The sequence below is a fragment of the Lactuca virosa genome, chromosome 4 (assembly GCF_052849685.1).
Source record: "Lactuca virosa cultivar CGN04683 chromosome 4, Lactuca_virosa_CGN04683_v6, whole genome shotgun sequence".
Taxonomy (NCBI): Eukaryota; Viridiplantae; Streptophyta; class Magnoliopsida; order Asterales; family Asteraceae; genus Lactuca; species Lactuca virosa.
The window spans coordinates 259,298,226-259,305,404 of NC_136429.1; positions in this window are offsets into that span (position 1 = coordinate 259,298,226).

The window sequence follows — 7,179 nt, forward strand, 5'->3', positions numbered from 1 at the left end:
ATCTCTTTCAAAAAAAAAGTTACTGTGAAATCTAAGAACTTAATCGCCATCGTTTTTCTTTTGAGGGGTTCTCTCTCAACAAATCACAAGTGTAAGCCTGTAAGGAAGCAGAAGACAAAAACTTCCAAGAGAAAAAAAAAATAGAAGCACGCGAATCGCTAAGCACGAACAGTTAGAGATTTTCCTTTTTTCAATATTAAGGAAAGAATGACAGGCCCACGTATGATAAGCTTTGAACATCCAATACAAAAAATAATGAGCCATTCTCGTGCGATTAATTCGCTTAAAAAAATGAATGAGCACTTGAGCTGATATTTACAAATGGGCTACCGATTCCGATCTGGGCTAATTCAACAATGATAAATATCCAAAATAAAAAACCAAGAGCTTGTGTACTACAGTTCCGCCAGCAAAATCCAATTTCACAAGTTGCGCTTGTAGTCCAAACCACTCAACATTTCAAAAGAATTAATAATAAATAAATAAATATAGAAAGGGAATTGGGCTGGTTGTATGTGGGCCCCAACAAAAGCAAAATGCGATTTGGTTTTCCTCACTAAAATTGGGCTTCTCATAGTTAATCTTGGACTCCTACCAAGTGGCTCCAACAAAACTATTTTTGGGCTTCCATCAAATTGGCATTTTGTTATATTGGGACACATCAACAAAACATGGGTCAATTTTACAAGACAAGAATTAGCAATTTAATACTCGCGCATCGCAAGGTCCGCTCAACAGAATGCGTTGCAACCCTACCTCTCGCGACATCTTCAAAAAAAGGGGGGGAGGGAGAAGAGTAGTATGCTACAACTACTAGTCCATGAAGCATTTTAGAATGCGATCGCGATAAAAAGGCTCAAGGTCTACTTTCTCTCCTCTCTCAAGTAAATTAATATCATTTATATATTATCTCCATTTAGTAAAAACTAAAATATTTACTAAATCTTTGTTATGACAATCATGGCATGCATTTACCTTCAGAGACTTAAGGTATTTATAAAAAAATATTAATCTACTATGCATAGTAGAAAAACTTTTTGCTACAACATTTTATTTTCACATGCAAAGATGCCATGTTTTCATAACTGAATTGGCAAACAGTTTTTGATTTAATCAAACCATTTTGTCGTTGTTGGTTTGTAACTACTAATCGCAGGCCACACAAACATTTTATTTCACATAAACAATAAGTTTTCCTTACAAGCTTACAAAGTCACATGTTGTAAACAACTCCTAAAACTACATGCTTATATGTTTTAATTGCCATTACCATGCATTATGGAATTAGATAACTTACTATTATTGTTTACAATGGCATGTACAAACGAATGAGGCTCGAACGTGCAAACACAAGCCAATGTCATATATTCGTTCGTTCTCACTCATCACATTTTCAAAAAGGGGGGAGTAGAGGGGATAGCACGACACTACAGAAGTGTTATTCCAAGCAGGGAGTTGAACTACATAACAAGCGGACATGGTATATGGTCATGCATTCCCAGGAAGACATTAGTGTTATGGATGAAAGAGCAGTCGTAAAGCCTACTTCTAGGCGGTTGCGCTTTTGGGATCCCAACAACCATGCCGATTAGCCTTTGCTATGTTGCCCAGCTTCCAACAACTATGCATCCATTATTCCCTTCCTTCGCCTCCTTTGAAAAAATAAGGGGGGGGGAGAAGGGTTGGTACAACACTATGCAGAAGTGATTTTCATTCCAAATAGAGTTAAAGTATACGAAGAGCTAACACTTCATGATAGTGAATCCCCGAGGTGACGTTGGTATTCTGGATTGAAGGAGCAGCCTCGTAGTTCAACGCTCGGGAGTCTTGCGCCCAGCTCTCAGTATTCATGCTGCTCACCCATCACTAGCAGCTCGCTTCCCAGAGCTCAGTGGCCCTATTTCTCAACTCTCGACAACATTCCCACTACACACCTCTTGACATCAGCTCCACTGTCCAGCTCTGAGTTGCCTTACAACGTAGCTCTCGATAAGTAGCCTCGCTGCATGGCTCTCGACAAAATCATTAGAAGACGGGGTATTAATCATCACCACAACTAATAGTGTTGCAGAGCATCAGGTACCATCACACTCTAGCCCAGATTGATCACCTGGGCCAAATACATAGATTGTCAGCCGTTGCGCCCAATCATGCAGGGTTCAACATCCTTGCCTTGAGTCGTCTGGCTTCTCGGCCTTATGCAAAAGTGATTTTTATTCTGAAGAGGCAGAGTTGAGGTGCATGAGGAGCTGATGCTATGCATGATAGTGCGCTTCTGAGGGGACGTTAATATTCTGGATTGAAAGAGCAGCCTCGTGTTTCAACCCTCAGTAGTCTCATTACCCAGCTCTCAGTGGTCATGTTGTTCATCCATCGCTAGCAGCTCGATGCTCAGTTCCCAGCAGCCTATTAACCAGCTCTCGATGTTAGCCTCACTACGCACCGCTTGACAACAGCTACATTATACAACACTAAGTAGCATCACCGCATAGCCCTCGACAGACAGCCAAGACAGCGAGGCACCAATCACCACTACAGCTAATGACGCAGCAAAGCATCAGACGCCTTTACACTTCAACCCGAACCGATCACCCGGTCTACACACAAAAGATTGCATGTTGTTGCGCCCAATCGTGCAAGGTTCAACATCCTTGCCTTGGGTCGCCTGGCATCTCAGCCTGACTCCATTATAGCGGCAAGCTCCGCATGCGAGGTTCAGTATCCCTGCCTTGAGTCGCCTGACTTCTCAGCCAGACTCCATTATAGCGACAAGCTCCGCATGCGAGGTTCAGTACCCTCGCCTCGAGTCGCCTGGCTTCTCAGCCCGACTCCACTCTAGTGGCAAGCTCTGCATGCGAGGTCCAGTACCCTCGCCTCGAGTCGCCTGGCTTCTCAGCCCGACTCCATTATAGCGACAAGCTCCGCATGCGAGGTTCAGTACCCTCGCCTCGAGTCGCCTGGATTCTCAGTCCGACTCCATTATAGCGGCAAGCTCCGCATGCGAGGTTCAGTACCCTCGCCTCGAGTCGCCTGGCTTCTCAGCCTGACTCCGTTATAGCGGCAAGCTCCGCAAGCGAGGTTCAGTACCTTTGCCTCGAGTCGCCTGGCTTCTTAGCCCGACTCCATTATAGCAACATGCTCTGACCATTCCACGCGACGCTCTTCCGCGTGACTTATCTACGATCACTAGAAGCCAAGCCCAATCCATTTCGGGCGATGCTCTCCTGCGTTACATCTCCATGATCATTGGCTACTAAGCCCAAGCTACTCTCCTAACTCGCGCACCATAAGTCGTGCATCACAAGCTTATTCCACACCATGATCTTAGTGCTTCCTCTCTCACAGTCATTATGGTTCTCTTGTGCTCGGACGATCGATGAAGTGTTATCTACATTATATCATGCTATAGTGAGGATACTCTCCAGCAAGAAGGTCATCCCGACAGTGGCCCTGCTACCTATGACCCCATAACATCTCTGTTTCCTGGCTCTCGGAAATGGTCTCGTTGTGCAACCCTACCTGTACCCTCGCCGCGTACCCCACAACATCTCTATTTCTTGGCTCTCGGAAATGGTCTCGTTGTGCAACCCTACCTGTAGCCTCGCCGCGTACCCCACAACACCTCTGTTTCTTGGCTCCCGGAAACGGTCTTGCTATGCAATCCCTGTTGGGTTTTGAGCATTCTAACACTCCTAAGTGTACATGCAACCCTAGATACCTTGGATCTATGTTTTCTCTATTATACATGCAAATATGAACTTTCCAAGATATTCATCCTAACTAGCATAATAACATTGATTCATATGAATATATCAAGTTAGAATTACATACCTCTTTGATGTAGAATGTCTTCATTAAGCTTGAGTGCCGAGTGCCCCAAGTGTGACACCTCAAATGGTTCACAAAACACCAAATACACTTGTAATAAATTAGAGAGAAATCCACACTTCATAAAAATCGGCTAGCCCTTTCACACATACTCTAGTGCCGATTTTGTCAACAATAAGATGCTTATATAGTTAGTGACAATTAGGGTGAACCCTAATTGTCATGGCTTTCCATTTCCTTGGATCCATGGGTTCAAATACACCATGGAGCATCCATGGAGCATCCTATGGGTTTTAGCCCAACTTGATAATCCATGGAGTCTTAGCCCACTATACAAGTATGGATGATTTACACAATCAACCCATATATTTAATTAGTCTTCTTTTGATCACTTAATTAATTCTAGATTAATTCTTGATCAATACTAATTAAATAATCTTATTAATATATTAGAACATATAATATATTAATAAACCTTAAGTGTTATTTCTCTCATTTTAGTCTATCCAAATGTATGATGCCATGCAACCCAAATGGACCATGCCGGGTCGGGTCAAGTCTTACCAATTATAGTTATGGACTTAGACATTAATCCAATGGTCTCCCACTTGGATATGTCTAAAACTATTATTGCAAGTATGACTTCAAGAACCGACTGGCAATCGTAGCTCTCAAAAGCTTCTGTCGAACTCTGACCTTGCCGATGATCTATGACCTTTGTCAATGACTTGTCCATTAGATAAGGGATCATATATTCCTCCATTCTAGATATCATATGGATTGAGACATGGATTATAAATCATTCTCTCTATCCATTTGTTGTTTCCTGATTTTCGATTTATGACGACTGACTAATTGAACAAATCAAATCAGTCCAGGCCCGGCCTAGCACTTACATTTGTCATCAACAAATCATCGAGGGGCCCACAGATATCACTTTTATCCCGAAGGTAAAAGGAATGGATAAACTTCGACTCATATGGCTTGTTCTACTACTTGTTGAATCATACACAAAAGCACGTTTTATAACATCGAGTTACCAATGCGTTTTCACGCAATCAATGTACAACCAACTTATAGTAACAACTCATATCTCTAGGTTTGAAGAATATAAGATATTATCGTCTCATGATCACTCGTGATAAAATCCATGAAGTGATTCAAATGAGCACGGGTTGAATCCAATACTCAAAACTTATGAGCACTCATGAGTGTTGTAGCTCCTCTTTGCTATGTCCAACATCTTAGACATCTACAAGCCAACTCATGACAGTCTTGATTCATATCTACTTCCAACATATGACTGACCGTGGATGGTTTGAATAACTTAGGTCATTCGGGAAAAATGACCTAGTTATTCTGGAAGTCAAAACATGAAAAATGAAACACAAGAATAATTGAATCTAATATGGTCTCAAACGTATGAATATAAATAAAACACCTTTTATTTATCACCATATGATTACACATTATTCATTGCATACTGTTTCAGCTATCAACTTTATTCTTGAATTAAAAACAATAGTTGTCCCATGCTCCAAGCATGTACACTATGTTTTCTAAACACTAGTCATGCCACACACCAAGTATGCATACTATGTTTGTCTATGATCTTTACTTTGCGAAATAGATCAATTGAACATAACTCCAATGGTTCTCATTTCACAGTCCCAATTCCTTACTGCAAATGCAAGAATTCCAAATTCATGTCATTGACTGAAATCTGTTAGATTCTAAACTTATATGCATTGATCCTCTTGTAATGATTATGCACAAAGTCACAAAGACTTGACAACAAACATTACAGAGCATTCCAAAGGAGATCAACTCCTTGGAAACATCCTTCTTGCATTAAGTTTCTTAATCTTACACAGATTTATTGAACAACTTCCACCTATGGGATCATTTCCATATTCCCCTTTTGACTATCACTTCTGAACAAGAGTTGCCTTTTTCCAGAATATGTCAATATGGTCCTTCCAACAATTAACACTATACTTCCAGCTGTCCTTGAGCAACCAATCTTTGGTAAACCTTAGATTATCCTCAACAATTGCTTAATCCTTTTAGTCATATCCAATTATAGACCTTTTCCCTTCTTAATGCCCCATGCACTTGGAAAATTTTAGAAAGGATGATTATTATAGCACATGCAATCGATCCTATATCCGAAGCATATGGGACACGATTCATGATGTCTCACATAAAGACTAAACCAGTCTTTTGCTATAATATCTCCATTTCAATTTGCCAAGTTCTCATAATTCAGATTATGAAAAGGGATGCCGTAATCATAATCGAATTTTAGAACGCAAATAATAAACCCATATATAGAATTTCCTTATGTTGAGCCATTCCAACATGAAATTTATATATATATATATGTCCTTGACTAAATATGATTAAAACCTCAATCTAATCTTTTAGAACTGAAGTGAAGTATATTTTCCTCTCCCTTAATTATAGCAAAACAACTTTTTCCCAATTGAAACTTTGTTTTCTATAATTAACTTTGCTAACTTGCAACCTTTATCATAATTATCATGCTCCCACTAACATGATGATTATTAGCATAACACTTATGCTCCCACTAGCTTTGACATGTACTCGGAAATCAGCTAAACTTCTAGAAAAACAATACTTTATTGACTTTCTTACCAAAGTTCAGATTTCTGATACTAGATTGCTTTGATAAAACTTTATCAATATCATACACCTTATCTTAGATAGCTCACAGGTGTGTCTAAACAATTTTAAGAACTATGAAAAGGGATGTCGTAATCATAGTCTCGATTGTTTAGACCTTTGCCACTGCTTCAAATCTACTTGGTGGAAGTGTTTCCTCACCATCATTTTCATGAATCGGAGAGAAACCTTATGACCCTTAGATTTTATGGTGTATGTGTTCTTATCCATGTGAATTGTCAAAACCATAGTCACAAGACAAAGATAATGACAAATCCAAACTCATATGGACTGAACTTAATCTTAATTTCTTGCCATCTGGCAGCTCAAGGGCATACCATTGCTTTCAAGTTCTTATGTAACCAATTGAGAACTCTAAGAATTCATATGCAAAGCCAACTTTAACTGGAATGGGCACAGAAATAAAGTATGTCAATACGATAGGTTATAAACCTCACGTCGTGTGCTAGTGTTAAACTACAAGTTTTTATTCTTTATTAGATCTTGAAATTCTTTTCAGGATCTTTAAGACTCCCACTGTCCTCTTGACATATAAGACTATCTTGTCAAATATTCAAGATATAGTGCGGATTCTTTATCAAGACAAATACTTCACACAATTGGCCTTAGTTGGTCTTTGTTTTATCCAAAACATCACAACTTACC